At 42.5% G+C, this 11561-nt stretch overlaps 1 pseudogene; it reads right to left on the minus strand.

Moving 5' to 3' along the window:
• Positions 1-1889: 1889 nt before the first annotated feature.
• On the minus strand, positions 1890-2690 carry LOC103266023 (annotated as a pseudogene).
• Between the last annotated feature and the right edge of the window lie 8871 nt (positions 2691-11561).

Here is an 11561-nt window from a genome sequence, read left to right on the forward strand (position 1 = left end):
ATTAGTCCAAAGGCGTCCCCTCCAATCTTGAGTCTGTATCCTATTTCACTAAGTTCCGGTCTCTCAGTCAACCTGGGCACTCACCATCTTCTTTTTTCTTCCTTTAAGCTACTTCCGCCTCAAACATTCAATCTCTTCTTCCCTCTGCTTTTGTCCTTCCCTGTCTCAAACCTGGTTCTTCCTTTATAGCCTCAGTGACTGGATGGTTGGAGATACCAACAATCAAGAGAGGAAATCAGCAGGAGGAATCAATCAGAACCAACTTTTCTAAGCCAGCTAAGATTTAGGACATGCTAGCTCTGCTCCTATTGTCAACTTTTGGTTTTCTTCAACATAAGTCATGCATGACAGTATCTTGTTGTCTTTGTTGGTTTTGTGTTGCTACAACAGTATACCGCACCCTGGACATTTATAAAGAAATGTATTTATCTCACAGTTTTGGAGGCTGTTATGATTGTTGATATTGTAATTCCAATTTCAGGGTGCTGACATCTGGTGTGAGCCTTCTTGCTGTATCACCCATGGTGGAAGGCAAGAGAGGAAGAGAGGGTGAGAGAGTGTCAAACTCACTTTTTTTTTTTTTTGGAGTCTCACTCTGTCAGTCAGGCTGTAGTGCAGAGGTACAATCATTGTCATGGCAACCTCTACCTGCTGGGCTCAGGCGATCCTTTGGACTCAGTCTTCCAAGTAGCCAGAAATACGAGTGGCTGCCACCACACCTGGTTAATATATATTTTTGTTTTGTTTTGTTTTTTGAGTTGAAGTCTCACTCTGTTGCCCAGACTGGAGTGCAGTGGCCACTCCCGGCCACCGCAGCCTTGACCTGCTGGGCTCTGGTGATCCTTCCGCCTCAGCCTTCCAAGTAGCCAGAATTACAGGCATGCGCTACCACCCCGGCTGATTTTTTTATTTATTGTAGAGATGAGGTCTCACTGCCCAGGCGGGTCTTGAACCCTCAGGCTCAGGCAATCCACTCACCTCAGCCTCTCAAAGGTGCAGGATTACAGGCTGAGCCACCGAGCCCGACTTTTGCCCATTTTTTAATGGGGCTCTTTGTTTTTTTCCTTTCAGTACATTTTGAGTTTTTGTAGCTCCTGGATGTTAGGACTTTGTCAGATATACAGTTGGCAAATGATTTTTCCCATTCTGTAGGCTGTCTCCCCGCTCGCTTGATGGTTTATATTTATTTTTAATTGTAGAGATGAGATCTTCTCAAATTGCCTAGGGTGATCTGACTCCTGGGCTCAGACAATCCCCTCACCTCCCCTCCCAAAGTGTTGGGATTACGGTCATGAGCCACCATGCCTGGCAAACTCACTTTTATAAGAAACCCACTCTCACAATAATGAAGCTCTCCTACAATAACATTAATCCATTTATGAGGACAGATACCTCATGACCTAATCACCTCTTAAACGTCTTACCTCTCAACACTTTGCACTGGGGTTTAAATTTCCAACATGTAAACATTGGGGAACACATTTAAACCATAGCATTTGCCCTTGGCCCCCAAATTTCATGTCCTTCTCACATGAAAATTACATTTATTTCATCCCAACACCCCTCCAAATTCTTAACTAGATCCAGCACCAACTCAAAAGTCCAAAGTTCCTCAGCATCTCATCTAAAACAGATATGGGTGAGACTCAAGTCACCATTTAACTTGAGGAAAATTGCCCTTCAGCTGTTGAGCCTATGAAATTCAACAAGTTATCAACTTCTGAAATACAATGATGAAACAGGCATGGAATAGACATTCCCCTTCCAAAAGGGAGAAACAGGCCAAAGGAAAGGGGGACTGGTCTCACATAAGCCAGTCCAAAACTCAACAGGGGGGGGTCCCAAGTTTTATCCAATAATTCATACAAAATATTTCAAATAAATGAATTTTAATCTTCATCTTCCTCCTCTTCTTCATTCTGCTTAATTTGAAAGTAACATAATTTGTAACTCTCTTTGCTGTTAGCAACTACGTGTAATCAATCAGGTAGATTATTCTTCAAATATTTTTTGGCGAGATACTACAAATACCTTCTGGAAAATGGCACCTCAGAAGTCACAGTCATCTTCCTCTTCTTTCTTTCTTTCTTTCTTTCTTTCTTTCTTTCTTTCTTTCTTTCTTTCTTTCTTTCTTTCTTTCTTTCTTTTTCTTCCCTCCCTCCCTCCCTTCTCTCTCTCTCTCTCTCTCTCTCTCTCTCTCTCTCTCTCTCTCTCTCTCTCTTTCTTTCTTTCTTTCTTTCTGTCTCACTCTGTCACCCAGACTGGAGTGCAGTGGCTGCTCCCGGGAACCGCAGCCTCGACCTGCTGGGCTCTGGTGATCCTTCCACCTCAGCCTTCATGTAGCCGGAATTACAGTCATGAGCTACCACGCCCGGCTGATTTTTTGATTTATTGTAGAGGTGAGGTCTCGCCAAGTTGCCCAGGCGGGTCTCGAACCCTCGGCCTCCCAAGGTGTGGGATTACAGGTTGAGCCACTGAGCCCGGCCAATCTTGCTCCTTTCAATGGTCACAACCCCTCCACCAAGATTCCCAGCTTTTCCTTTCACTTTGATCCTCTCTTGTGAAAACTGCTCAAAATTGGCTGCATCCATGAGTCCATTTTCTACAGGGTGGGTGCAGTCAAGAGTGAACTTCAGAACCTGCTTTTTTTTTTTGTCCCCCTTCAGCACAAGGTTTTTCATGGGCACCATGGTGGCAGCAGAGGCAGAAAGGGAAAAATAAGTCTTTTTTTTTTTTTTAACTTTAAAGTTGTGGGGTGTAAGTCGGGATTACATACATAAATGGTTTAGGTACAGGTGAAGTTTTGGTCCTCTCATTGGACCCCATTTTTCCTGGTGAGGATCAGTCACCCTTATTTTATTTTATTTTTTGAGTTGGAGTCTCACTCTGTCGCCCAGACTGGAGTGCAGTGGCCCTCCCGGCCACCGCAGCCTTGACCTGCGATCCTTCCGCCTCAGCCTTCCAAGTAGCTGGAGCTACAGGCGCGCACTACCACGCCCAGCTAATTTTTGATTTATTGTAGAGACGAGGTCTCGCCAAGTTGCCCAGGCGGGTCTCGAACCCGCGGGCTCAGGCAATTTACTCACCTCAGCCTCCCAAAGGCATGGGATTACAGGCTGAGCCACCGAGCCCGGCTTTTGCCCATTTTTTAATGGGGCTCTTTGTTTTTTTCCTTTCAGTACATTTTGAGTTTTTGTAGCTCCTGGATGTTAGGACTTTGTCAGATATACAGTTGGCAAATGATTTTTCCCATTCTGTGGGCTGTCTCCCCACTCGCTTGATGGTTTCTTTTGCTTTGCAGAAGCCTTTCAGTCTGATGAGGTCCCACTTGTCTAACTTATCTCTTATGGCAGGGGCAGCTGGGGTTTTGACCAGGAATTGGTTACCCATTCCAATTTCCATAAGGGTGTCTCCTGCATTTTCCAAGATTCTTATAGTTTGAGGTTTTATGTATAGATCTTTGACCTATTTGGGGTTGATTTTTGTGTATGGTGTCCTGTTTCATTCTTCTGCATGTGGTCAGCCAGTTTCCCCAGCACTATTTACTGGATAAGTTCTCCTCTCCTCAGTGGTTATTGATGGAGGTTTTGTCAAAGATGAGCTGGTTGAGAAATTGAGGTTTTGCTTCCAGAATCTCTATTCTGTTCCATTGGTCCAAATGCCTGTTGTTGTACCGGTACTAGACTGCTTTGATTACTAAACTTTATTACACTAGCCTTATAATAAAGTTTAAAGTCTGGGAGTGTGATACCTCCTGCTTTGCTTCTTTTGCTAAAGATTGTTTTGGCTATTCATGGTCATTTTTGTTTCCATATGAATTTTTGTTTTGTTGTTTCCAGGTCAGAGAAGAATGTTGATGGTAATTTAATGGGTATTGCATTGACTATGTAGATTGCCTTATGTACGATGGACATCTTAACAACATTGATTCTTCCAATCCATGAATATGGAACATTTTTCCATTTGTTTGTGTTGTCTTTGATTTCTTTGAGCATTGTGCTGTAGTTTTCCTTGTGAAGGTCTTTCACTTCTCTGGTTAGGAAGATGCCAAAGTATTTCTCTTTTTGTGTGGCTATTGTCAATGGGATTGTACTTTTTATTTGGTTCTCTGCCTGTTTGTTGTTGGTGTATAAAAATGTGACTGTATTTTGCACACTGATTTTATACCCTGAGACTTTGCCGAAATCCTTTATCAGTGCAAAGAGGTTTTTGAAAGACTACCTTAGGTTTTTCAGGTATAGGATTATATTGTCTGTAAAGAGGGACAGCTTAACTTCCACTTTTCCTATTTGGATACTCCTGATATCATTTTCTTGTCTGATTGCTCTAGCTAGAACTTCCAACTCTATGTTGAACAGGAGGGGCAAGAGTGGGCAGCCTTGTCTTGTTTTGGTTTTCAGGGGAAACGCTTCCAATTTCTGTTTATTTAGTAGTAAATTGGCTGTGGACTTATCATGATGGTTTTTATTATCTTGAGGTATGTTTCCTCTATACCTAGGTGTTCAAGGGTTTTTATCAAGAATGGATGCTAGATTTTGCTGAAAGTCTTTTCTGTATCTAATGATATAATCATGTGGTTCTTGTTTTTTACATCTGTTGATGTATTTAATTACATTAATGTCTTATGGATGCTAAACCAGCCCTGCATCCTGGGGATGAGGCCTACTTGATCATGGTGAATAATTTTTGAGTTATGTTGTTGGATCCGATTTGCTAGAATCTTGTTGAGAATTTTTGCATCTATGTACATCAGGAATATTGGCCTGTAGTTCTCTTTCTTTGTTGGGTCTTTGCCTGGTTTGGATATTAGTGTGATGTTAGCTTCATAAGATGATTTGAGGCGAGTTCTGTCTTTCTCAAGTACCTGAAATCCTTTCAGTAGGACTGGTACCAGCTCCTCCTTATATGTAGAATTCTGCCGGAAAGCCGTCTGGTCCCAGGTTTGTGTGTGTGTGTGTGTGTGTGGGTAGTTTTCTTATGATGGAGTCAACCTCCTGGGCTGTTATTGGCCGATGTAGTGTCTCTATTCCTTCTTGTTTTAACCTTGGGAGGTTGTGTGATGTCAGAAAGTCTTCCATTTCATTTAGATTTTTGAATTTGTTTCCATATAGGTGTCATAGTAATCTCTGATCATCTTTTGTATTTCTTCAGAGTCAGTTGTGACTTGATCTTGTGCATTTCTGATTGTGTTTATTTGGGCTTTTGTCTCTTTTTCTTGATCAATCTTGCTTATCCTTTCAAAGAACCAGCTTTTTTATTTTATTAATTTTTTCTATGATATTCTTGTCTTCTATGTCCCACGTTCAGGCTTTTACTTTGGTGATCTGAATTATTCTGCTGAAGTTAGGGTTTTGGCGGTCTTGCCTTTCCAGCTCCCCTAAGTGATTTGTTAGGCTGTTAACTTGTGATCTTTCTATTTTGTTGATGTGTGTTCACAGAGAGATAAATTCCCCTCTTAGTACTATTTGTATGGCATCCCAGAAGTTTTGGTAATATGTATCTTTGTTTTCACTTGTCTCCAAGACTCCTTTAATTTCTGTTTTGATTTCTGTGTCATTCAACATTGTGCTGTTTAGTGTCTGTGTCTTTGTATGTTTTGGGGGGATTTTGTTGGTGGTGATATTTTTTATTCCATTTTGATCTTATGAATTGGTTTATGCTTTATTTATGGCCAAGGATGTGTCAATCTTAGAGTGTGTTCCATATGGTGATGAGTAGAATGTATATTCCATGGTTGTTAGGTGGAGTGTTCTGTAGGTATCTATTAAGTCCATTTGGTCAAGCATCAAGTTAATGTTCCAGATCTCCTTATTGATTTTTTGCCTCAATGATCTATCTAGGGTTGTTGATGGAGTTTTTTAATCCCCAAATTATGATAGTGTTAGAGCCAATATCTTCTTTTAGTTTGCTTAGTAGTTACTTTATGAATCCAGATGCTTCTGTGTTGGGTGAATATATATTTAGGATGGATATTGCTTGTTGATGGATTGAACCTTTTAACATTATGTAATGTCCTTCCATATCTTTTTACATGAAGGCTGTTTTGTCTGATATTAAAACCACAACTCCTGCTTTTTTTGTTTTCCATTTGCCTGAACATTTGTTTTCCATCCTTTAACTCTGAGCCTGTGGGTGTCCTTATAGTAAGGCGTGTTTCCTGGAGGTAGCATATTGTTGGGTCATGTTTTTTAATACAGTTTCCCATTTTATGTATTTTCAGTAGTGCATTTAATCCGTTGACATTCAGGCCGAGTATTGAAATGTGAGAATTTAACCCTGTCATGAGGCACTTATAAGGCTGTTTGTCTTCTTTTAACTTTTGGGTTGGTATATGTGTGTGTTTTCAATTTTGCAGTTGTGAGATGTGTTGATTCTATGTTTTCCAGCATTCTTGGGAAGCATGGTTGTTTTTTCTTTTTCTTCTTTGCTTAATATCTTCTTGAGTGTTTTTTGTAGAGCTGGTCTGAAAGCAGCATGCTCTTTTAAGGACTGGATGTCTGGGGAGGATTTTAGTTCTCCATAGCTGATGAAGCTAAGCTTGATTGGGTAGGAAATTCATGGTTGAAATTATTTATCTTTGAGGACTTTGGAAACAGGACTCCAGTCCCTTCTAGTTTGTAATGGTTCTGCTGATAAGTCTGCTGCTATTATGATTGGTCTTCCCCAGTAGGTGGACTGATCTTTCTCTCTCACTGTCTTTAGGATTTTTTCCTTTATACCTACTTTGTGTATGTTAATTGCTATGAGTCTAGGGATTGCTCTTCTCATTTGATGTCTTGAGGGGGTGTCTTGAATATTGTGTGTTTGGATGGTCACCACTCTAGTGAGATGGGAAAGGTTTTTTTGGATAACCTCCTGGAATACTTGTTCCAAGGTGTTCTCTGTTTCCCTTTCTTCTTCTGGGATGCTGATCAGGTGTAAGTTTGTCATCTTGACATAGTTCCACATCTCTTGGAAGCTTTGTTCTTTCTTTCTGACTTTTCTTCCTATGTTTGTAACAGATTGGGTTAATTTCATGTTTTGGTTTTCAAGTTCTGAGATTCTTCTGATTGGTTGATTCTGCTTTCCATGCTTGTCAAATTGTTATTTATTTCCCAGATAAAGTTTTTTATGGCCCACATCTCTGTTAAAAGTTCTTTCAATGTTGCATCTTATCTTTCTTGAGTCTTATTTACTCTTTCCATCCATTTCCTACTCTTGGTTGTATTCTGGAGCCAATTGTTGGTGATTTCCATTGTTTGCGCTCTGAGGTCTGATTTTTTGGGTGCTGCCTCTTTGGTACACTGGGAATTACCTCTGTTCTTCCATTGTTTTTTCCTCATTTGTGATGGATCTCTGTATTTTGTCTTTTATTCTGTAGTAGTGGTTGGGGTTTTCACCTCAGTTGCTTGCTCAGCCCTCAATTCTGTCTTGATCGGAGCCACCGAATTTGTTCTATTTTGAAATAGGGCTGGCAGTGGGAAGTTTCTTATAGTTTTGAGAGTCAAAAAAAGGTGGAGGGTTGGGAGCTAGGATTCAGAAACTACTTGCAAGTCACAGTGTTCACTGACTAGGGTGTGAGCCTCCTGAGACCCACTCCCTACCACCACTCTATATGACATTGCAGTGGTTATGTGTGTGTACCCCCTGAGTCCAAGATAAAGTAACAGCAATGAGGAGAACAGAGAAAAGTAGAATTAAATAGAATGGACAAAAATAATTTTAAAAAGCCCCACAGAAAACAAAAGCAAAAACAAGACCAAAAACCAAAAAAAGATAAAACAAAAAACAACATCAACAGAAAAGAAAAACACAAACCCCCATAAAACCTCCCCAAAACAGGAAAACCAAACACACACACACCAAAAAGCAAAAGAGGAAGAAGAAAAAAAAGGAGGGGGGAGGAATGCATATCAAACCCTCACTAACACAGTCACACACACTAAACCAAAACAAAAGAAGAACAAAACAAAACAAAAGAAGGGGGGAATGCAAATCAAACCCTCATATACACATTCACACGCACACAATATGCGTGTGAAAAAAAGAAGAAGAAAGCAAAAAACAAAAGAAGAAGAAAGGGGGGATGCAAATCAAAGTCTCACACACATACACACACACACTAAACCAAAACAAAAGAAGAACAAAAAGGAAAAATAAAAAAGACCAGACCATCCTCTTGTGGCAGGTTCTATAATGATTCCTCTCAGCTGTTCACAGGCAAGCCCATCTGCCGTCTCCTGTGGGGCTGTAGGCTTGTTCACAATCTCCCTGGTCCACAGCCTGGCAGGGAGGAGGGGGTGGTGGGGGTGGGTGGGGTGTCAGTCCTCTCCTCCTGCTCTCGTAAGGTAGGGGATCTCCTCCAGTGAGGAGGTGTGGGATTGTCTCCTCCCCAGGTGCTGACAGCCAGCATCCCAGCCAGGCTTATCCCAGAGTAGATTTTTCCTAGTGTGGCTGCTGTCCATGCCCCTACTGGGTTTGTCTCTCTCAGCCATGCCCCAGCAGTATGGATCTGACAATGGGAAGATTTCTGAGGAGGCAGGGGTTGAGTCAGCCCAGGACTCACTGCTGATCTCTTGAGGAGTTCTTCCTTGTCCTTTTCTGGTCACACCCTTTGTTCCACGGCTGGATCAGGATAGGGGGTGGGGCACCTGAGATGCCACACTCATCCTGTTCCCTCGATGTTTGTGCTCTTGGGATATTCCCTCTGGATAACAATCAGTCCCTGAGTAGTTAGCCCACCAGTCACAGAGATCGGGTCTGTCGCTCCCTGGTGAGCAAACCAGAGCACTTCCCTGTCCAGTTTTCAAGATGGTGGTGGGGTAGCTGTCTCATCTTCTCTACTGGGATTATGCCTCTGGCTCCCTTGCTGTGCTCCCTCTGCAGCCCTCGTTGCCAGTGTCTGGCCTGGCTCTGTGGTGGTCGGCAGTCTGGCAACTGCCATCGCTCCCGACAGCTTTTCCCAGGGAAAAAGTTTGTTGATTTTAGAAAATGGCACTTGGCTTCTGCATCCTGGGAGGCACCATGATTCAAGCAGAACAGCTCCTGGCACGAGCCACTTCACCAGAAGAGCCCTGGCCACTTGCTCCTGACAACCCACTCAGTAAGCCACTCACACACCCACTTACAGACACACATGTAAATTCGTCCACACACTCACTCACTCACTCAAGAACTCGCATAGTCCTACTGGCTCCACTGCCATCTTTTTTCTCCCTCCATGAAAACAAGTGTTTAAAGTTGGAGAATAATAATCTTTGATTCCGTGTCCTTGGGGATTGGGCTCCCAAGCCTCACACAGCCCCACCCCAATGGCCTTGCTGGGTTCAGTCCATCAGCAGCTCTCATGGATTGGAGTCTCATGCCCGCAGCTCTCCCAGGCTGGAGTTGCAAGCAGGTAGCCCTACAGTTGTGGATTCTGGGAACTGCCCCACTCCCATGGCTCTCCTGGGCATTGCCCTATGACTTTACTGGGCAATGCCCTAGTGGTAGGGGCTCTCTGCAGTGGCTCTGCCCTTCAGCAAGTTTCTGCCTGGGCTCCCAGGCTGTCCCATACATCCTTTGGAATCTAGGTAGAGGCCTCCATGGCCCCAGCTTGTGCACTCTGTTTTTGCAGAGTCAGCAGCATGTGGACACCTAGTGGTCACTCTTTGTACTCTCGGGAGTGACAGCCCTTGTTATACCTGAGCATGCTGGAGCCCGAGCTAAGGTGGCTGTGGAGTACTGTGCCAGAATGCTGAGATCTCACAGGGAGCTCTCTGGAAACCTTATCTTCAAGGTCCTAGCTTGCCTTGAAGCTTGGGTTCATTCTCCCATTGTTGTGATGAATAGCATGTGACTTTCTTTTATTCCTACCTTCTTTAGCAAATGGTTTGTTCTCCTAAAGATGCCTTTTCACTCTTTACATGGCCAGGCTGTGAATTTTCCAAATCTTTCCACTCCGCTTCCCTTTTAATGATAAATTCTATCTTTAAATTCTTTCACTCCTCTTATATTCTACTATATGTAGTTAAAGGTAGCCTCAAAGCTCCTTCAGCACCTTAGAGATTTTTTTTCAACAACTATCCTAGTTCATTACACTTAAGTTCTGCCTTCTATAAAGCCCTGGAATATGAACACGATTCCACAAAGTTCTTTGCAACTGTATAAGAAGGATGGCCTTTATTTTAGTTTCCAACATGATATTTCACTTTTCTGTTTAAGACTTCAGCTGGGAGTGGTGGCTCATGCCTGTAATCCCAGTACTTTGGAAGGTGGAGGCAAGAGGAATGTCTGAGCCCAGCCTGGGCAACTTGGCGAGACTTTGTCTCTACAATAAATAAAAAAATTAGCCAGGAGTGGAGGTGTGCACCTGTAATCCCAGGTACTTGGAAGGCTGAAGCGGAAGCGTCACCTGAGCCCAGCAGGTCGAGGCTACAGCAGCCATGAGTGTGCCAGTGCATTCTAACCCATGTGACAAAGTGAGATGGTAACTAAAAAAAAAAAAAAAAAAAAAAAAGATTTCACCAGAATGGCCATTACTACACATATTTCTACCACTAGAAATATCACAACCACTAAAGTAATCTCTAAAAACCCCAGACTTCCCCTATAGTTCTTTCTTCCAAGCCCTCGTCAGAATTGCCCTTAATATCCCAATGGCAATCTGGTCTTTTCTAGCCTATTTCTCCAAATTCTTCTAGCCTCTACCCATTACCCAATTCCAAAGTCATTTTCACATTTCAGGTATTTGTTATAGCATATTGCTTGAAATAAACGTGCGTTGTCCAGATTTTGGAAATCTTTGATTAAAGGGAAATTTTTTTTCTATTAGAAATTTACCCAGAAGTTATCATACTAGATATAAATATCTAGTGGGCATATACAAAGATCAATAGGACAAGGTCCCTGCCCTCAAGGAGATTTGTTATACTGGTATTGGTAAATGAATGTCCTGAAAATCTTCAGACTATCTGGTTTTTGTTGTTATTGTAGTGGATTTAATTATAATGACATACAAATTACCAAACTTCTTGGTACCAATGTTCTGTCTTAGTATATCTTGTGCTGCTATAACAGAATACCTAAAGATTGAATCATTCATTAAAAAAAAAAAAGAAGAGTATTTAGCTCACAGTTCTGGAGCTTGGAAAGCCCAAAATGAAGGTTGCTGGCATCTGGTGAGAGCCTTCTTGCTATGGCGGAAGAGGAAACAATGAGAACGAATGAGGGAGGGTTGAACTCCACTCTCACAATCATGCGATAGCAACAACATTAACCCATTACTTTTTTTTTTTTTTTTTTTGAGTTGGAGTCTCACTCTTGTCGCCCAGGCTGGAGTGCATACTCATGGCCACCGCAACCTTGACCTGCTGGGTTTAGGCAATCCTTCCACCTCAGCCTTCCAAGTAGCTGGAACTACAGGCGCGTGCTACCACGCCCTGCTAATTTTTGATTTTATTGTAGAGATGAGGTCTCGCCAAGTTGCCCAGGCAGGTCTCGAACCCGCAGGCTCAGGCAATCCACTCACTTCAGCCTCCCAAAGTGCGGGATTACAGGCTGAGCCACCGAGCCCGGCTACCTATTACTTCTTAATCATTCCA

Source organism: Carlito syrichta, unplaced genomic scaffold, assembly GCF_000164805.1.
Source record: "Carlito syrichta isolate Samal-C Ts95f unplaced genomic scaffold, Tarsius_syrichta-2.0.1 Scaffold306983, whole genome shotgun sequence".
NCBI lineage: Eukaryota > Metazoa > Chordata > Mammalia > Primates > Tarsiidae > Carlito > Carlito syrichta.